This window comes from Heteronotia binoei, chromosome 11, assembly GCF_032191835.1.
Source record: "Heteronotia binoei isolate CCM8104 ecotype False Entrance Well chromosome 11, APGP_CSIRO_Hbin_v1, whole genome shotgun sequence".
In the NCBI taxonomy this organism is placed as follows: domain Eukaryota; kingdom Metazoa; phylum Chordata; class Lepidosauria; order Squamata; family Gekkonidae; genus Heteronotia; species Heteronotia binoei.
The window spans coordinates 58,362,408-58,385,035 of NC_083233.1; positions in this window are offsets into that span (position 1 = coordinate 58,362,408).

Genomic DNA, 22,628 nt, shown 5'->3' on the forward strand with positions numbered 1-22,628 from the left:
AGTTCAGGCCAAGAATCTGTTGTCCAAGGCTACTTGGGCAGTCCTAACTTTATAAAACATTCTTCTACTAAATGATATCCACTGTGTTTAGCCTTGTCAACAGGGTTCCTTCTAATCTGAGTCAGTGTGAGCTAGCTCACAGGTTTTTTTAGCCTCCAGTTTATACATTTTTGCCTTCACTCAGGAAGGATGGCCCCAGAGCATACTAATTTATGCAGCAGGTCACAACTTGAAGCCAGTAGCTCATGAGGTAGAATTTTTGCTCACAAGATTCCGCAGCTTAGAGGGAACATTGCTTGGAGAGGGATTCCAGAGACAAATGCAGCATGGAATAGTTATCTCTGCGATGATTTTAACTGCTCTTGTGGAGAAAGTGGGACTCAGGGTCAATGACTGGCCTTAATGCATGTGACCCATTTATTTGTAAGAAGTTCCCTTGCAGCTGAAAAGTTTAAATCACCCAAGCACATAGGCAGGCCAATCTTGTGGGTCTTTCCAATCGAATCTATACACTGAACACCACAAATTCCATCAAAAAGACCCATTTGATCAGGTGTTTGGATCATTTAAAGCCTCTTTCAGCTCCCATGGGGCTGTGCCAATGTATTAACTGCAAATGACTTAACCTTGAATCCCAGTCCATCCATGAGAAGAATTAAAAGTCAGAGAGAAGTATCTTGTTGTGAATTTGCCTTCATTTGTGATTTATATTATATTTCAGGGGTGGCCAACGGTAGCTCTCCAGATGTTTTTTGGCTACAACTCCCATCAGCCCCAGCCAGCATGGCCAATGGCTGGGGCTGATGGGAGTTGTAGGCAAAAACATCTGGGGAGCTACCGTTGGCCACCCCTGTTATATTTATATTGTTTAATGTTTTAATGGTTAATGTTCAGTATTGTAAATGCTTTTATTGATGTAAGCTGCTCTGAGCCTGCTTCAGCAGGGAGGGTGGATATAAATACAATAAAATAAATAAACAATAAATAAACAATCTCCTAGATGCATGGGGTCCAGCCAATCTTTCCTATGTACATACAAAGAGGTACCTCTGTCACATTGTGTCCTCTGACCCAAATGCCCTTGACATTTCAAAGACACTTGATTTTTTTAAACATAAAATTGCAAACCACTTTTCCAGGGCTTTTTTTGTTGCAGGAACTCCTTCACATATTAGGCCACACACCCCTGATAAAGCCAATCCTCCAAGAGCCTACTGTAAGGTCCAGGAGGATTGGTTGTATGAGGGGTGTGTGGCCTGTTGCAAAAAAAAAAAAAAAAGCCCTGCAGTTATCAATCTAAGCACAAGGGGCACATGACACAAGAGAAAATTAGCCTTGTGCATGGAGTAGATTTGATTTTCAAATATGTCATTTCCATGAAAACTACAGCATCATCACTATATCAGATGGATATTCATAGAGTTCACAATTGCCAGTGCTATTAAGGCTGGGTCTTTACTTCCCTCTCTTTAGTATGGTGGAAGTGATGGTGGCAACAGTCACTTCAGTAGCTCTCAACAGCTTTCCAGCCATCTCTTCATCCATCCATCTATGCATATGGTTATTGTCCATGAGGAGGAAGCAAAGAAATGCTTCACTTCCTCCCTGGAGCCACCCCCTCTTTGGTTCAGCAGTCCTGCTTGAACAATCAGATGCTAACGTTCACTTCCTCTGCTGTGGTGAGACCAAGGCTGAGAGGAATCCCTGGCCATCAGAGACTTCCAAAAGAATGAAGCCTGCTCACTTCTTTGGATAGCTGAACTGGGGGTAGCAAAACTCTGTGCATTCCCTTACAGTGACATTAAGGCATGAGCTAGCTCTCGAACCTTTGCCATTTTCAAAGGCTGATAGGGATATATCAAAACTGTGTGCACTCATTGTTGTCCACGAGTGCTTCTCTCATTTGTTTATATAGGGAAAGTCGATATGGATGTGCATACAATAAATGCATGTGCAAGAAATCCATGTGCTCACCAGAGGGTACCTTGAATTATGGAATGTGTTGATTTTGTAGCGAAAGTTACGATTACTTATGTACTCATCATGGTTATGCATGTGTACATGACATATTTGGGTACTGGATAATATATATATATGCAGGGCTTTTTTTTGAGCAGGAATGCACAGGAACGCAGTTCTGGCTGGCTTGGTGCCAGGGGTGTAGCCTAATATGCAAATGAGCTCCTGCTGGGCATTTTCTAAAAAAAGTTCAGTGTGAAACAATGATGACATCAGGGTGTGTGACCTGATATGCAAATGAGTTCCTGCTGGGCTTTTTCTACAAAATTAGTCCTGTGTATATGGAGAAAAGGGAAGCAAGTGGGCAGTTTTTATCCCTACAACATTTGTTTGCCTGAATATTGACACAGAACCTATGCACCTACTAGCTATATGCTTCAATTTTGGCACAAAAAGAATCTAAGAAAAACTTTTAGCTCAACAGTAATCAGTTCCAGAACAATGCTTCACTCTTTCACCTTGCCCTCCCTGCCCAAGGCTGTGTAACTACTCAGAATGAATAATATGTATTTGTATTTAGCCATAGGCCATTACAAATCAAGGATAAAACTGATAAAACATAATTGTATAAAATGTAATACAATGTAAAATAAAATAAAACCATTAATCCATTATTGAGTCTGAATAAGACAACATAAAAAACCTCTCAAACTCACCCCTCCATATTTCTATGTGACTTATTGTTCTGAGTCTCCCTGTTCTATGGGTAAGTAACATGATTGAACTTGTTCATCGGGGTCACAGAGGCATAACAAATGTTATCCATAATATTCAACTGAGGACAGTTGCCAAGGCCAAAGTAACTGAACTGTGCCAAGATGGGCAGGCTTGGTTGTGGACATATGGACTCTCAGAATTCTCTGATCTGTCTGTCTCCTTTCTACTACAATTTCCAGCATTTCTAAAATCTGGCATATACTAGCAAAGTTTGTGGACTCAGTATCAAACCATACTTCTGGCATTTTATTAGCAGCAGATGGATCCCACTATTAGGGTACAAAGAAGGTACTGATATGCATGTGAAATAAGACTATAGATCAGGAGTGGCCAAACTGTGGCTCAGGAGTCACATGTGGCTCTTTCACACATATTGTGTGGTTCTCGAAGCCCCCACCACCTCATCAGCTGACTTGGAAAAGGCATTTGTATCTTTAAATCACTTCTCTAATCCAAGCCAGCTGGCAGCTTGAAGAATGCATTCAAAGTTGCTTTCTTTGCACCTCTCCCTTCCTCCTCCCTCCCCACCTCTATTTGCATTCCTCCCTTTCTGTCTTGCAGCTCTCAAAATCTGACATTTATTCTATGAGGCTCTGATGTTAAACAAGTTTGGCCACCCAGATCCAGAGACTTCTCAAGGTACACAGGACCTTTTCACCTGTGACCTTCCCCATGCAAAGCAGGTGATCTGCAACCAGAATGCAGATTGAGGGCATGCCTTCCTTCCTTCCTTCCTTCCTTCCTTCCTTCCTTCCTTCCTTCCTTCCTTCCTTCCTTCCTTCCTTCCTTCCTGACATTCATGTATTGCAGCTCTCAAACATCTGATGTTTATTCTATGTGGCTCTTGTGTTAAGTAAGTTTGGCCATCCCTGCTATAAATATTAAAGAGAGTACATACTGAAAGTCCATGTTACAGTTCACAAGTTCATGTGATGATATGTCCTTGAGTTCTAAGGCACTGACAGATGTCTCCATCTCTCACTATAACATGGAGATCCCCATTGCTTTTCTTGGTGCCTATTGTTCTTTCTGAGGTTATATGATCAGCTCCTTCATTCCTCCTCCATCTCTCCAGAAATGCACCAGTCCCTCCTTCTCATTTTCATTGCCCTTTCTCTGCCTCTCTAAAGTTCTCATTTGCCAGATTAAAGGTCAGCCCTTGTCAGACCAATAGCATTTGAAATAGTTCTTGGCAACTAACCCTCGCAATCAAAGAAGCTGCTACAACATTTTTCTTCCCTACCTCGAGAGACCCCAGTTCACAAGATCTCAAGAATTCTTCCTGGAAGATTCTAAGCACATGCAGAGATGAGGTTAAAACAATGAAAATATTTGTCAAGGTGTTGTGTTTCAATATGAAGGTAAGGTAAGTCCCCTGTGCAAGCACCAGTCGTTTTCGACTCGGGTGATGTTGCTTTCACGTTTTCACGGCAGACTTTTTACAGGGTGATTTGCCATTGCCTTCCCCAGTCATCTACACTACCCCTCCAGCAAGCTGGGTGCTCATTTTATCAACCTTGGAAGGATGGAAGGCTACCTGAACCAGGCTTCCACCGAAATCGAACTCAGGTCATGAGCAGAGCTTAGGACTGCAGTACTGCAGCTTTACCACTCTGCGCCACGGAGCTCTAAGTTTCAATATAATATGTCCCATAATTAATTTATGAACTGAACTCCAAACAGGGCTGTAGCCATGTTTTTAAAAGTTGGGGGGCTTTTTTAAAAGTCAGGGGGCACTCTTTCCCATCCACTTTGGGGTCTGCCACTTCTCATAAGCTTTCTGAAGTAGGGGCAGAAGCTGTAGACTCTGAGTGTGGCCAAGTCAAGGCAGCCAACGATAAAACTTTGGAGTCAAGAAGGGACTGCACCTTGCATGCAAGCAAGGGGGCTTCCTTCCACCTCCCTCTCCCCCTCCCTGGCACTTTGCAGCCAGCAGCTCCATCTGTCCCCCCTCCATTGCCCATTCCATATGGCTTTCTCTGCCTCCCTCTCCTCCGCCTCCCTCCTCTCTGCCTGCTGCTTTTGCTGCTGCAGCACACTGGGCCCTGCTCAGCTCTCCTGGCTCTGGCTACCGCTGCTGATGCTTCGCTGGCTCAGCCATGGCAAAAAAGAAAAAAGCAAGCTGCACCCCGGTAGACCTCCTGTGGCTACAGGCCTGGTTCCAAATATAAGTTCCACATTAAAAACGGGTACAGTTTAGCAGGAAATGACTTGATTTTTGATAAAATAGAACTTATGAGGTGGTGTCAGAGTTTCAGAGTGCCACACTTGGACCAGCGGTGTCTATACTTAAATCCAAGAATCACATTGCTAGACGTGCGCATTGGTTTCCACAACGATGCTCCATTTGTTTCAATAACATGAACAAATGCATCAGCTTTATATGGAATCAGGCCACTGTTCCATCCGTGCTGGTCTTGTCCACACAGCTGTCCAGGGTCTCAGGCTGAGCTCTTTCACATCACTTACTTCCTTATTCTTTTAATCAGAGATGCCAGAAACAGAACCCAAGACCTTCTGTATACCAAGCAGATACTCTACTGCCGAACCACAATCCCTCTACTAATGAAGGAGGTGGAGATATGAAGGCATTCTCAGCATTCTGTTTCCCAAAGCATATTGAGATGCACTGCTCTGAATATGGTTCAAAAACGGGGTGAGGTGAGAGAGGAATGAGAGGGGCCACAGTCACACACAGTCAGTGCTGAAACATCATTTCTTTGGGCCTGAACCAAACTTGCAAGATGTGCCCCTCCCTTCCCTCCCCGCCAATCTTATAAACCAGAAAGAAAAAGTTTATTCTTTTTCTGAAATGAATTGTGGTTTGGATGAAGATCCACTTTCCACATGGCACCTGCGGTTTGGGTTGCAGTAGCAAATAGTGCACCTCAGATGAATCTGGGCCAAGTTTGGCATGTATATGGTCATCTTCTGGACATATCTGGGATTCAGCATGGGTCCATCCCAAACAAAACCTGCCAGTTGGGTGAAATGTATCTCAGACTATCTCTAAGCAGTGTCAACAAACAAGAGAAGCAGAGGAGCTAATTGGAACACCGAGATCCACCCTTGGACTCTGTTCTGCAATTGCCTCTTCCAGACAGTGGGCCTCTGACAGTATTCAGAAAGACTTGCACCAAAGGCTTTATGTGGTGCAAAGTAATATTAATTATTGTGAATATTATTACCTCCTTCCCTCCCCTTCGAGCTGTGGTTTTGCAAGGTTTAATTAATGAATGCCTGCAAAGTGCTTTGATCTCTTAAGTTGAAGGATGCCATAAAAGCACAAAGTATGATGAGACAATAATGGTTGTGCAGTTTATAAATAAATAAAGAAGGGGGAGGGAATCTTTGGTTTTAGAGCATGGATGGACTGGTCTGCCCACTCCACTTCTTCTCGTCTTGCAAATGTAGCAGAGGAGAGAGAGGGAGAGAGAGAGACGGACTCTCCATCCCCACCAACCCAATTGACACACACCTGATTAAAGGTTCCACTTACATCCAAATGGTTAGAGCCAAGGCTTGGAGCCATTCATAAAACTCATATTGAAGGATTGGCTTTCACAAACTTTGCCTTAATGATTATGCGCTCTATTGATCGCTGGGGGAAACTATAAAAATTGACACCAGAATAAACTTTGAAGGACTGCTCTCACTCAGCAGAACTGGGATCAATTGGAATCGACCCGGATAGTAAGCAAAAGCAGATGGGGAGGGGGGAGAGAAAGAGCCTGTCTCCATTAGCTACTCCATCCTCCTGGCTAGCCATTTTTTTTTTATCCTTGCTATGAGCTCATAACTTCTCAGATTATCAGTGGTATTTTTTTTCCGTGGAGCACCAAATGCTTCAGCTACTGGGGGACATGCAGAAACTCTCTGAGAAAAATGGCTAGCTTTATTAACTTCTCCCCCCACCCTTTACATTCGTTGATGTTGCTAAGATGTTCTGACCAAGCATCTCTAAGTTCATCAGGACATTATGCTACCCCATGGCTTAGTGAATGGGCATGTGCTTTTTTCATAAAGTTGGCCCCAAGTTCAATTCCCAGCATCTCCAGTTAAAAAATACTAGGTGCAAAAGAAAAACCTTGCTGTCCCTGAGACACTGGGTAACTTTGGCCAGTAAGAACACATCGTACTAGTCTTGACAGATCTAAGGCAGCTTCATATCCAACCCCAAAACTTCACTAAGCTAATACAACTTTTCTTGTTTCCTCAAATATTTTTAGTTGCTTCTCAGGGAGTAGGAGCTTCCCCATTCCTTTGGAAATGTTACTTTTGGTGAAATTCAGTGATAACCCTAAGAGGATCATCATTTTGCCACCTTTTCCACTTCTCAGCTGCACATATGTTAGGTAAAGTCCTCCAGGATGCAAAAGACCAGGCTGCAATAATCTACCCTGAATCACTGTGACAGGGTAGGGAAGAAATCAAAATGAAATAAAGTCAGTTGCAGAAAGCTGTTCCAAGAAAGTGATCTCCATGCTTTGGATTCACAGGGGAATGCCAAATTTAACAGTAGATATTCAGCATGGGACATGTAAATGCTAGTGTTCCCAGAGAAGGTGTGTTGGAATGCAATGGTTTATTACATTTTTCAGTGAGATACATTATAATGGATGTTCTCTGATGGATTTGTACTGACATTTGGTATTACTGTTGAAGAGGAGAGGTATTCTGGGATCTGGGAGTGAAGATCTAGCTAATTCCTGAGAAGGCATACAGAGAAACCATCATCACTACCACACCTGGGATTGTGATCTGGACTCCACCCACCCATCCCACATTATCCCGTCCCATTCATTTATCTCATTCATATTGTGACTCCCTTGGGGACAGTGCTGAAAGGCATTTGGAAAAAATATGCTGTAAGCTGCTTTGAGACCAAGGGACAGAACAGGATATACCTCTAATAAATATGCTGGAGAAATAGACTCCAATGGACATAATATCCAATTAATCATCTCCAATGCTAGGCATTTTCCATGGCCAGACCAAAATTATGGGCAGTTGTAACTGAATCAAGACTTGAGGTTTTTCTAGTGCCATGTTCCTGTTTCCTGTTGCTGGCATGGCGAATAAGCTAGATCCTAAACCTAAGGCTAAGTGTTCAGTAGGAAAAAGTGCTTCTCGATTGACTGGGTAAGGAAAATACCCTAGCTTGTCTTCAGTGCTGAGGAAGTCATATAAATGTTCCCTTGCATTTAGATCAGGGGTATCAAACTGATTTGTTATAAGGGCCGGATTGGACATAAATGAGATGTTGTTGGGCTGGGTCATGTGTGTTATAAATTGTAAAGCCAGGTAGCAGAGATATAAACTTATAATGGACACAAACACAATTAAAGATTTTTTTTAAACTTAAAATAAAACACGCTTAAAACATTAGCATTCTTGCAATATTTTGTTTATTTAACAGTATCTGATAACTGACACCTCTTGCTCTGAATTATTGCATCAAAATCTGGAGACAATGTCTGTGCTGTAGCAATCTTGAATATGCTGTTCAGGTGTTGTTCAGGTGTGCATCTGTAAATTGCAGACCTACTTTTGATTTATTGACATCCATTACAGAAATCTCATGGTCAATGCTTTGAATCTGAGACCCAAAGGAAAACATGAAATGGCTGGGCATGGCAAGTTTTTGTACATAAGTTGCATCATGTGCTGGTTAGCCAGTGGAGAAAACAGAGGCTTTACTCTAAAGCTTCTGTGTGATTGAGCAAGCATGGTGCAGCAAACTGTGATGCAGAAGGAAACAAGAGAGGGAGAAGTTGAGTTGCTCGCAAGCCTGATAGGAACCTTCTGGAGGGCCTGATAAGGCCCTCAAGCCACATGTTTGACACCCCTGATTTAGATGCTCATCCAAAAAAGTACACCCCATGGAAAATACTGCAATGGAGATGCAGGACATCTACTTTCAGGTACACATTGAATGCACATCTCCATGTCAGGGAGCATTGTGTTCATGGACTTGCTTTCTCTTCTTTTTCCTACCCCCAGCAGAATAACAGAGAATGGCTGTAAAAAGACATGACAAATGTGCAAATGAATGAAAGGAAGGAGTATTTTTGTACATGACTGTGGATGCTTGTGCCCTCCTCCTAAAAGATCAATACTAAAAACAACAACAAAAAATCAAAATCAGGTGCAAAGCTACTTGTATTTCTTTCTATGCTTGAAGAGGGTTTTCATAAATCAACAACCACTATCTAAAATGCGCCACCAAGCTGGCTGCCTCCTCAGTTGACCGGATTCCAGCCCAAGCATCTCTGAGAGCATTAAAGAAGTTCTTCATATGGAGAAGCACAAAATCCCCCTCCTTGTATTTTGGATTTACAGATATTATATCAGAAGTGGAATTGATCTATTCAAATTCCTCCATAGTTGCTTGATTGTACATATGTTGCACCCTGATGTCTTCTCGTGACATCTTATCACTCACTGCTCAGGAGTGCATGTGAACATCATTAAAACTAACCGCAGAAAAAAATTGCAGGCCATCATACATTTGTTCATATTAAAAATTGCTTTTTTTGCAGAGTTTCTCAATGTGCATACATACAGTAGTAACATGCAGGGAAAAGACGTGCAAATGAATGGAATGAACTGAAAGCTGCACAGGAACCAATACTATCTATTTTCATCACAGCAGTTTCCCCAGGTAAGCCAGAATTCAGGAGGATGCAGCAAACCTGAGACTGAGCGAATAATCAGAATCATAAAAAGAAAAGATATGTTAATCTCTAGTCTTTGCTGGGCAGATGAACATGGAATCAAGGCAGGCAGTGTGCAGTGGACTATGAAGTGCTAAATGGACAACCCTCCCCACCACCACCACCGGCATAGGTTCAAGAAGTAAGCAGCAAGAAGCCTTGGTGTTAAACAAACTTGAAAATGCTTTCAAACAGCATTATTAAAATGTACAGAGGCTGAGTAAAAGCAACCTCCGTTGCTGATGCAGATGAATAAACTCCAACAGCTGAAGCTGTGTAAAAGGGTCAGATGGAGATTTATAGGGGCTGAAACACTAATTTGGCAAAAGTGATTCCATTGGCATCGAACAGCTTATGTGCTTTGGACAGAGAAATATTAGGAGGGAGGCAGCCTTTCTAATGTTAAGTGGTGAGAAGATGCAGCTTTGCATTCTGCACCTGTCCACATTGAGAGTTATCTATAGAACTAATTTGGAACCTGGTTCCCCTGGTGGGAAACAAATGATCCTGAAGGGGCCACCCAGGGTTGGGGTGGGACTTCTATAAACATAGAGGGACCCTCGGCTTGCAGAAAAATCAAAGAGTGACAAATGGAGGTGGGCTATAAGTAGGGTTACCAAACTCTCCTGGAATTGCAGTTGATTTCCAGATGACAGAGGTCTGTTCCCCTGGTGAAAATGGCACCACAAGACTGCTAAAGTCCCTCCCCTCTGCAGACTCCATCCCAGGTTCTGCCCCTGAAACTGCAGGAATTTCCCAACCTGGAGTAGGCAACTTTAACTGCATGCAGCAAATTCTGTATTGCAGTAAACTGGCAAAAGCCTAAACCATCTCCTATTGTAAAGTGATATAATAAGGCCCACGCTAGAGGTGAACTTTGAGGACTGTGCTTCTCTGATGAACAGGACTTTTTTTTGGGGGGGGGGGTTAGCAGGAACTCCTTTGCATATTAGGCCACACAGCTCTGATGTAGCCAGGCCCCCTGTAGTAAGAACCCTGTAAGCCTTTGGAGAATTGGCTACATCAGGGGTGTGTGGCCTAAGATGCAAAGGAGTTCCTGCTACAAAATAGCCCTGCTGATATATGTTGCCAACCTCCAGGTGGGGCCCAGAAAATTCTTGGAATCACAACTGACCTCCAGACTACAGAGATCACTTCCCCTGGATAAAATGTCTGCTTTTTTTGGGGGGGGGGGTAGACTTTATGGGATTGTACCATGCAGATGTCTCTCTTTTCCCCAAACCCTGCTCTCTCTTGGTTCCCCCAACCTCCAGGTATTTCTCAACCCAGCGTAAGGTAGTAGGATGAGATTTGGTTGTTTTGCCTTTCTTGTCTCTCATGATGGTCATTGCAACTTTTTTTTGTTTTTCTGGTGAGAACTTATCAAATTATGTTAAATGGAAGAAGAACTATGACGGTTGTAGAATATTTGCATAATGCATAATGTCCCATATTCAATGTCTTCTGTATCTGGCAGCCAATATCAGGAAATATTTCTGTCTCATCTCTTACATAAACTGAATGTTCTCAATTGAAGACTGAGGCATATATCGCCTGGCTCATGACTAGGTAGTCAACGTGAGCTGCTTGGAAGAGAACTGCTCAAAGTCCAACCCATCTTTGAGATCTAACAGTGCAGTGCATTCATTAGATGACCAGTACTGGCTAGTTTTCATCTCTCCAAGAAGCAGGGGTGGAATTCTAGCAGGAGCTCCTTTGCATATTAGGCCACCCACCTCTGATTTAGCCAATCCTCCAAGAGCTTACAAAAAAAAAAAGCCTTGTAAGCTCTTGGAGGATTGGCTACATCAGGGGTGTGTGGCCTAATATGCAATGGAGCTCCTGCTAGAATTCCACCCCTACTAAGAAGGAATCACAAGGAATGAGCAAAAGATTTGTTGGCTTTGTGGGGAGCTACACTAAGGGCGTTTTTGCACTGACCTTAATCAGCAGCAACGCCCCTCTTCACCGTGCAGGATCGGCGCGGATTTTGCACGAATTGCCGCGGAACACCCGGAAGAGCCGGAAAGTCCCGTGGCTTTTGAGGAGCAAATGGAAACTGGTTTTTGGCAGTTTCCGTTTGCGCCGCAAAAGCCGCGGGACTTTCCGGCTCTTCCAGGTGCTCCACGGCAATTAGTGCGAAATCCGCGCCGATCCTGCGCGGTGAAGAGGGGCGTCGCTGCTGATTAAGGTCAGTGCGAAAACAGCCTAAGAGTTAAGCTGCAAATTAAAAAAAAAAACACCCCTTGAACTATATTTTGTTTTCCTTTTATATGCCTTTTAAAATTGGAGGTGGCAGTAGGGAGAGTGGTTGCTCAAAAAGTAATTATGTGAGAAAGTACTGCACCCATGCAAATAGATACATCCAGATTAATTAAGACATCTGAACTGCTTGCTAAAGAATCTGCTTGCAGCTCATGGCAGGGCAGCATGACAGGAGACAAATTACAGTAGTGTATGCATTGAATTTGCATGCATATATATTTATATATTTATCCCTCTTTTACAAGCTCAAGAGCTCTGATTTTGAGGTTCTGAATTGTGCAGAAAGAACACTATGTGAGTGCAACTGTGCACAAAGGCACTATACATCTGCCTTAATGAACTTGTATTGGAAGACCTCAATGTAGTACTGCTGTTTTCAGTGACAACAGCATTTCATGAACCATTGGTAGCCAGAAGATCACTCGGGAGTGATCAGTCACTCTCCAAGAAATTAAAAGTAGCTCTCCACCCTTCCTCCTGAGCTGCTGTTCTCACTTTCTCCTCCTTCCTTTTAAAGCCTCTGCTTTCTCCTCTTTCTCTTTTGTGTGAGAGAGAATGAAGCCAATGCACACACCTTTGCTCCAGTTGGGATGAGTGGCTCCCAGAACATAAAGTCTGACCTCTACAGTCTTAAACAGCTTGGTCACACTCTCACTTGAGAGAAATATGGCAGGGCCATGGCCCGAAGCATGAAGAAAAATCCAAGTTCAATCCTTGGCATCTTCAGTTAAAAGACCTCTGCCTGAGATCCTGAAGAGCTGCTGTCAGCCTGAGTAGACAATACTGACGTCGATGGAACGATGGTCTGAGTCAGTATACGGCAGCTTCATGTGTTTATGTGTGTATGTGACAATGCCTTATACAGATCTTAAACTGGATTTGAAAGCTTGTGTGTCATACGTTGCTTCTTGCTATTATTTTGTAATTAAAACATTTTTAAAAGAAAGTGAAGGTAGAGTTGTTAAAAAACAAACAAACTGCTGAAACAATAGCTCTTTTTTACATTACCATTATAAACCAGGGTTTTTTTGCTCTTGGCCCAATTTTGAGTAAAGCAATACAGGGACAGGGGTTTTATACAGCAAATTTCCTTCTATGAATGAGCCATCTCTGAAGTGCTATAGACATTTCAAACCATGCTACTTTTTCCCTGCCCTTTTTTGTCATGTGATCCTTTTTGGACTTAAAATGTTCTAAAGTGAGTGTTATAGAGCTAAATTTCTGTAGCACTGAAGTACTATAGTGCTATAGTGACACCACTGAGATGCATTGATTCAATGGATTCAAGGTATCTCCATAAAGCTCATCTTAGAACATTAAAAAAAAAAGTCTGAGAAAGACTGTGTGGTGGAAAAGGGCAGGGGGGAAAAAGCAGCATTTTAGGAAAGTGCTATGAGCATTTTAAACAGCATGCCAGAGCAATTCAGAAGCACAATGACTTTGCTAACCTGACACAAGTGGGTTTGTATGAAAAGGTAAATAAATTCCACTAGCACCCAATTGCTAAAACAGGTCTGTCTGAAATGACAGGAGGGAAATCCATTAGGAACCAGTTACTAAAAGAGAATACAAAGGCAGTTTGAAAAGGGTCAATATAGTGCAACAACCCCCCCCCCCCATAGAATGCAACATTGTGAGATCTCAACTGTCATTTGTCGGGTTGCTGAGCAACCCTGAACCAGCATTAGTAGCAACAAGTTAGAGGAAGGTGGGAGTAGGTGGAACAATGAAGGATGAAGGTGACGTGGGGGGAGGAAGGATGAAGGTTGGAGGAGTTGGGGGGAGGAAGAGGAAGAAGGTGGGAGGGCAGGGGATGAGAATGCAGACTCATGGGGGATGGGATTTCCCCTTCTTGTGAGTTTATTTTAGATCCTCCACCAGCTTAACAGAATCCCAGAAATACAGGGTTGGATGACCTCTTGGGTTATGAACAAGGCAATGTGCACACCACAGTTTCATGGGAAGCCCAGAAACAATTCAGGCACATTAAAATCCACTGGGAAAATCATTTGAACTATTTTTTGGACAGCAAAATATAAATTATGATTTTCTTTTCTTTTAAAGTAAGTAACAATGACCATAAATTATCAGTTTTCATCTGCATGGATATGAATATATAAAATCAAATTATATTCTATTTATAAGGGGAAAAATATGCAAACAAAACAATAACAATGAAAAGATGTATCATCACTTCGGAATTTTTCTCACCTAAACACAGCCGATCTCTGAAAATATTTGCTCAAAGGCACTGCAATAAAATGATGGCTCACCAAATGACAATTGCATTGTAATCTAATTTTACCTTACCCCAAACACTGCCCAGAGAGCAACAGGGAGCCAGGTGCGAGAGAGTTACAGTGGCAACATTAATAGAAGCCGAATCCTTCTGCATAGGGGATACCTGGGGCTTGGAAACTCTAGAAGGAAAAGGCTGCATCTGTGCTTTTGGGAAATCAGTGGGTAATGGTGCAAAGGTTTATAATACCAAACTGCAGCATAAAGAAAAGATGAGACCTCCCTTTTGCCCCTGGTATACACACACTTTGGTTGCCAGTGATAATGGATGCTTTGTGAGCTAAAGCCTCAGCAGTTAAAAGCAACGTTTATTATCAATCTGTCTCACATCAGCAAATCTATGATCTCATCTAGATCTGAAATATCAATGCACAGAGTATAGGGAACAAAAAGAAGAGTATTGTTCTTCCAAACAGAAAGAGAGAGAGAGAGGTGTCATTTAGGGAAAGCGAGGAAGCAACCATACATACAACTTGTGTTCAGAACAGCTGTATCTAGGTATGAGACAACAGTTATGTATGCATTCCAAAGATCACAGGACACGAGTAGGTAATAGAAAATTGTTATCTTTAAAAATTCAATATACTGCTTTCCCCCTAATGGGGAATTAAAGCAGCTCACAACATTATTTGCTCTTTCTTCACTTTATCCTTGCAATAACAACAGCACTGTGAGGTAGGTAACCCTGAGACAGGCCACAAGTCACCCACTGAGCTTCCATGGCAGAATGGGGATTTGACAGTTTTCCCAGATCCCAGTCGGACACTCTAACCACTATGCCACCCTGGCTCAAGAATTTGAAAACAGAGTTAATGAACATGAAAACATTCTCTCAGAATAAATTCAGTCGCACAACAGTGACAAAGAGATCGTGACTGAGTGGATCCCTCCCCCATTCCAAATCCTTTGTTTTCTTTTCCTTTTTTTTTTTTGTAGGGAGGGATTCACTGGGCCCTGCATTTGTCTCTGAATTCTCCTGTGGAGTTTTCTAAAATTAATTTTTCTGCAGCTTCAACTTGTTCAGTCATTCACATCTGTTTTTGATGTTCATGCATGCAGTGATAAAGCACTGAAAAAAAGAAATGTTGATCAAATGAACACATGGTTTGTAGATTCTTCTTCTACAGTATCATGCTGATGTACACATGTTCTCCAACACTTTGGTTCAATGTGTTTTGGTAAGAATCTTGGTACCATTCATATATGGATTCCATACACCTTCTCATCTTCAGTGATTTAATTTCAAAATTCCCAGTTTAATTCTACTGCTCCCTTATGCAAGTCAGAACTATGAGTCTTTATTCCCACACCATTTTCTGTTTTCCCAGCTTTTAAAAATCAATATCTTTAAACTTTATTTGTGCATTTTTATTTATAAATGAAGATAAAATGATGCAAAAATGGTGTGAAAAGAGCATAAAATAGCATGGAATAAACTCGAAAAATCAACAAAAATGTGCAGAATGAAAGGTTTACAATAGCACCACATGAAAAAAAAATGTTAAGGGCATCTTTGTATATCCCTAAACTGATCATGTCTTTTTTAAAAAAATGGTAATTTTACCACTTTGCTCCAATATTAGTATAGGAGAAAACAACATGAATAAAGGAACTAACAGCTATGGTTAACTTCACCAAATTCTGCAATATTATCAAAGGATCCTCAGTGCCACTTCAAAACAAGACCAGGTGGTTCAAAATTCTGGGAAGAAGTATCCAGACCCAATACCAGCCTCATAGCCCTTCTGGTCAAAGCCTTGTTTGTGAATTTCCATAGGAATTGATAGCTCTCATCCATAGATTTTTAAATAGAAGTCTTCCAACACATGTTCAAATGTGCCTTAAGAATTGGAGAACACTGTAGAACAAATAAAACCATATGGTCAATATGCCACAAGTATAGTTATAAGAAACTATCAAGAGATGTTTGAGTAAACAATTACCAAGAGCTCATACACTCAACTGATTATATCTTTCTTAAATGTAAAGGAAAATAACCAGCCATCTCTGGGAGGACTGTCTTTCAGGAGACCAGCTGGTAGTGCACAAAGTTATAACACTGTTAAAATGTACTGAGTTGGTTGTTATTGCAATTCAGTCCTGAATGTCTCCAAGATCAAGCCTTTGAACCTTGCTGTGAACTTTGCCTTCTATTCACATTTCCTTGCTTCCATTTTTGAAATAAGAAATAGCATCTTTTCATACTTACATGTGTGCACCAACACACACACACACAGAGGAATCTTTCCCAGCAAATCACAAGGAAAGGTGAAGGGTTATCAAACCTATTTTTTTTCTAATCTCCTGATGCCAAACATCACTTTTTCTTTTCTTTTTCTTTTTTGCTACCAGGTCACAGCTGATTTATGGCAATCCTGGAGAGTTTTCAAGGCAAGAGGCATTCAGAGGTGGTTTGTCATTGCCCACCTCCAGGGCCAGCTCTACCACTAGGCAAACTAGGTGATTGCCTAGGGTGCTGGCCTTCTAGGGTTGCCTTGGTGACATTACCAGGGTAGAGTGGTTGCCAGAAATTAGTCTTGCCTAGGGTGCCAGACAGTCTAGGGTCGACCCTGTCCACCTCCATATCATGACCCTGGTGTTCCTTGGTAGGCTCCCATCCAAATGCTAGCTAAGGCTGACCCTGGTTAGCTTCTGAGATCTGATGAGATCAGGCTAGCCTAGGCTATCCAGGTCAGGGCTTAGGATAGGGGAGAATGAAGACTGGGGAGGGGGAGCAAATAATTCAAGAGGGGCCATGGCTCAAAGCTAATTCTGCATAAAAGGTCCCAGTTTTATCTCCAGTTCATGAATCTCAGGATCTCTCTCCCTCCTCATGCCAGTTTCTCAACAGTTGCTGCCAGTCACAGTAGATCAGTGATAGTCACTCAATGGCTCTCTGACAGGCCTCCTGTACCTCTACTGAAAACTGTGGCACCTGCCTTGTGTTCCAGCAAAGTGGGCAAGGACCTTGCATGGTAGGGCTTGTGTCTGACAGGTATTTCCTGCCTTGAAACAGCTGCTGCTGGAAGAACAGGTAAGCTGCGTTTCTCCCTGAGGGGGAGGCCTCATTCCAGGGATGGAAATAAATGTGGTCCTTTGGGCTGATGGCAATGGCAAATATTGTTTTCCATGCAGTAAGGAATAAGGTATACCAATAATCAAATCCATTTTTTCCACCCCATGCATAATTTTATATTCCTGTATCCTTCCCTACTGTAATCATAATTTTTTTTCTTTGAAAAGCCCTGGATTCTTCAGTCTTTCCCCATAGGAGAGATGCTCCAACAGTTCTATGGGGGGGGGAGGAGGAGGAGAAGAAGAAGAAGAAGAAATTGGATTTATACCCCACTCTATACTTTGAATCTCAGAGTCTCAGAGCAGCTTACAATCTCCTTTACCTTCCTCCTCCACAACAGACACACTGTGAGGTAGGTAGGACTGAGAGAGCTCTCACAGAAGCTGCCCTTTCAAGGACAGCTCTGTGATAGCTATGGTTGACCCATGGTCATTCCAGCAGCTGCAGGTGGAGGACTGGGGAATCAAACCTGGTTATCCCAGATAAGAGTTCATGCACTTAACCACTACACCAAACTGGCTCCACAACACCTGGAATTCTGTCCCCCTCATCCCTCCCTCTCAGAATTCCCCACTCCCAGACTGTACTCTGAACCTAGATATGATCTGGGGACATTTCCCCTGGTTCCATTTATGCACCGAACTGGCAGTGAAGGAAGTTACCCGTAAGATGCACACTGTAAGAGATTTCCTCTTTACCCCCAGAGACCTAAGTGCTGACTGTATGCCAAAAGACAGATTTTAGTTTTCAGTGGGGCTGAATCGTTTTCTGTCAGTCGGCGCCTTTTTGACAAAACGGATTGCTCAGAACCTACTTACATCCCTGCTCTTGTTCTTCTGGCACAGGGCTCTCAACCACCACCACCCCCCTCTTTCCATCCCTCCAGACCTACTTCATAAACATTAGCTTTCAAGCAGCTCTCCCCCAGAGGACAGATCATAAACATCATGTTAAATATTTAGAGCTGGAAACCACCTCACTTCTCTGGATACATAAAAGCTGTCTTGGGAGGGTGAATTTTCTCTTCTTATTTTGATTTCCTGATCTTGCTCCATGACTGTCAAGTCTCTTTGCACAGCAGGTTGTTAAGCAGATAATAATTGTGGGTGTTGGTGAAACCACCGGAGGGAAGAGAGAGGCTAGAGGTTGCCTCCAAGCCTTTGTGGCTCCTGGGGATTTTGCAGACCACAGAGGGAAAAGATAGGTCAGCTTTACAGCTTGAGCTCAGGGATAGTTCCAAACAAAGGACAAAACTGAGTCAGTGTTGACCCTTGCAGAATAAATGCAGGATGCATGACATGTCTTACAAAAAGGCAGGACAATGGTCCATTTATCCCACTATAGCCTACTATGACTGGCAGCAGCTTTTCAATGTACAAAAATAAAGAACATAAGAGAAGCCATATTGGATCAGGCCAATGGCCCATCCAGTCCAACACTCTGAGTCACACAGTGGCCAGAAAGCCAGGTGCAATCAGGAGGTCTATCAGTGGGGCCAGGACACTAGAAGCCCTCCCACTGTTGCCCCCCCCCCAAGCACCAAGAATACAGAGCATCACTGCCCCAGACAGAGAGTTCCAACAATATGCAGTAGCTAATAGCCACTGATAGACCTCTGCTCCATATGTTTATCCAGTCCCCTCTTGAAGCTGTCTGTGCTTGTAGCTGCCACCACCTCCTGTGGCAGTGAACAGGTCTTCACTACACTGGCTTCCTGAGAGGTCAAGAACTGAACCTGGGCCATTCTGTCTATCCAGCCTTTGAGTCTTTTCCTGTATCCATAGAGACATATGAAGTGAAAAGTCTTGCCCAATGTCTACTTCTTGACATCACTAAACTGGAGTTGCTGGTACTTAGATCTAGCACCTTCATATCAAGTATGTGTGTTACCATTGAACTTCAGCCTTTCCCTTCAACATGCAAAGCATGAGTTCTGCCATTGAGCTTCCAACTACCATGACCTTCCAAAATGTTTGAGATATATCTTTTCCCAAGGGCTGATTCACACATGCAAGTTTATGGCTGACTAACACAAGGGACTACTTACAACATGAATTGGCAATCACAGATAAACACTCCTGACAGAACATTAATGTCTGCTCATGTAACCTCTAACACAATGCTCTTCAGCAATCAGTTCACACTGCTGACAATCTTTGAGTATAGAGAAAGTGTGTAAATCAGCCCAATTCACCCACAGAGCTCATTGTCAGATGCAAAGAGGCATGAGCATCCAATTACTGCTACATGGAAGACCCTGATACCCAAGAGAGATTCTATGCCCCACTGTCCCAAATCATGCAGAAGGCAGACATTTCTATGAACTATATGCACATCTCTTCATCTTTGCAGCAAAGGTAGTTCAGATTCTCTTCTGGTGAGGAAATGTTTTAATAGAGTTGTACTGGAGTGATACCCCAGGACTTGCTAACTACAAACACCTGACTAGGTATTTGTTAGGCTACTGAATTTAAATCCTATCTCTTATATCTTAACTTGTGGCAGTCCCTGTCTAAAGGAGCACCATTATTAGGGCAATCAACACATTGTTACTTGAATCTAATTATTTGACTATGTTTTTAATCTCATAAGAATTGCTCTACAGGAGCAAACCATCTAGTTCAGCCAGGTGGGCAGCCATGTTGGTCTGAAGCAATAGACCAAAGTAGGAGCCCAGTAGGACCTTTAAGACCGATGAAGTTTTATTCAGAATGTAAGCTTTCATATGCATGCATATTTCTTCAGACAATGGAACAGGGTACAGTGAGAAGAGCTACATATAGCTGGTGGGCAGTGGTTAAGAATGCAAAGTGGTACAAAGTTAAAATCCAATGGCAAATTAACAAATTGAAAGAACATTTGGTCTGGATAGCATTTGCGTAGGAAACCAATAAAAGGTAATACAAATTGTCTGTTAATTGCTCTATTGCTTACAACTCTGGGTTAGACTATTCAGCATTCACTTCCCTGAGTGGTCAATGAGATGTCTTCAGCAGGTCATAGAGCTCAAAACCTCCCCTGCCATACCAATTAATAATTTGATTCCAACTAGCAATGGTAGAGGCTCTGTGGCTCAGTGATAGAGTATTTGTTTTGCATGCAGAAGGTTTCAGGTTCAATCTCCAGCAATTCTGTTCAAAAGAAATAGGCATTAGCTGATGTGAAAGACCTCTTTCTGAGACCCTGCACAGCTGCTGCTGCCAGTCAGAGTAGACAATATGGACTTTGATAGACCTTTGTCTAAAATATAAAGCAGCTTTGTGTGTTCAGGTGGTACAGTGCCTTTGAACCTGGAAATATCCATGCCTAATAGCTGTTGATAACCCCTATGAATTTGTCTGTTCCCCTTTGTGAGCCTTCTAAGCTGATGACCATTACTAAATCTCATGACAATGAATTCTATACCTTGTGCATTCAGCAAAGACATGATGTTGTCTTTTCTGAATCTACTGCTTATCAACAATAGCATCCGTACCTGAATCTCTTGCCCTTTCCACTTTTCAGACAAAAATAGTATTCCAAAGCAACTCACAGCTCTTAAAATAGAATGTGATATCAAGAATTGAAACAGGTTCTTAAACCAGTTAGGAGGATAATTACATTAGCTAAAGTACGATCTATTGAGAGTTTTTTAGTTTCTGTATGATCAGATAGCCCTAATTTTGATTATGGTCCCCTGGCTGGTGACAGAACCCACAATCTCCTTCCTCTTATGTCTGCAGGCAATAGTTAACGGCCATTGGAGTTCTTGCAGTGAGGAAAGGGGAAGTAAGATCCCCTGCAGCTGCTTGTTCTATGGTGGCCATGGCTGGGGCCACACTTTGCTTTATGGCTCTTCCTGGGATGGATGTTAGCCAGAATGCCCTTCCTCAAGGGCTGGCACTATAAAGAGGCCAACTCAGGTGACCATCTATGGAAATGGTTGGGGAAAGCAGCAATATTCCTCTTGCCTTCTCTTCTGCAACTGCCTCCTGCCTTGTCCCTTCCTAGGAATTAGAGCATCCAATCCTCCTTGCCTCATACAGCCCTCTTAAAAAACAAACAAACAGCCCAGCAATACACTGTCATGAGATTCCTTCCTTCCTTCCTTCCTCTTATGCGGTTTAACCACCCCTTTGATTGCTGAATTCTTGCAAGATGAAGGAGCCTCGCGTGAGTCCAACAAGCGCTGCAGGGCTTTTTTGGCTTGTCAGGCTGGTTTTTTTGAAGAGGGCAAGGAGGATTAGCTTCTGTGGCTTCCAGGCAGAGGTAGAGTGCTATAAGTGGAAGGGGTAAGGCAGAAGCAGTGGTGGACTTACAGAGAGAACTAGCACTCCCTTTCTCCCTGCTGAGAACATATGTTCCCAGGAGGAGAGAGCCAGTTTGGTGTAGTAGTTAAGTGTGCAGACTCTTATCTGGGAGAACCAGACTTGATTCCCCACTCCTCCACTTGCAGCTGCTGGAATGGCCTTGGGTCAGCCATAGCTCTTGCAGAGGTTGTTCTTGAAAGGGCAGCTTCTGGGAGAGCTCTCTCAGCCCCACCCACCTCACAGGGTGTCTGTTGGGGGGAAGGTAAAGGAGATTGTGACCACTCTGAGACTCTGAGATTCAGAGTATACAGCAGGATATAAATCCAATATCATCTTCTTCTTCTCCTATGTGGGCAGGTGTATAGCCAAGTGGCAGCACGGAGTCTTTTGTAAACACTACTCTGTTTACAAAAGCCACACTGCACAGCAGTAAGATACAAATTGAGAAATCACAATGTGCAGCACTTGGTTCATCACAATGGCTTCTGCCATTTTCACCTCTTTGTATCACTGCAGTGACATTCTGCAGCGTGTTTGCATACAATTCCCTTGATGTATGAAAAGAAAATGAGGGGGGCAAGAAATATTGCATGTAGAACCATTTCACAAGCAAACCCAGAAAGCCACTTTTTTCTCCACTGTGGGCTCCACATACACCAAATGCTCAATAATGTGCTCCAAAATGGGTAAATATTAGCTTCCTGGGGCCATTTCAGGTTGGGAAAATAGCACAGGAGGAAGTCTAAGCTCTCCCTCCCTGGCCACAGTGGTTCATATCTGAAACAGGCCCATGTGCACCTGGGAATCACAGAAGTCCAAAATATGTCTTTGGAGCTGAACCACGGATATCTTCAGAGAAAATACAAAGTTTAGTTGGGCTCCACAGGTGTGTGTGAGTGAGAGAAAGATTATTAAGGCATATTCAGATGGTTCTGGAAGAATACTGTATCTTTTATATCCACAACTAAACCTTTCTGGGGAGGTTCACCTCAGACATTAAGAACCGCTAAAGTGATGTATGTCCTGATACAGATGCTCCAGGAGCCTGAATCTTGAAAGCTAATCAGGGTGGGCCATGGTCAGTACTTGGATGGAAGACCACCAAGGATGACTAGGGTTGCTATGAAGAGGCAGGCAATGGCCAGCCACCTCTGTTTGTCTCTTGTCTTGAACCCAAAGGGTCACAACAAGCACTTGAAAGCACTTGATAGCACTTTCCGGCACCAAAAAGGCAAACATTTGTCTCCT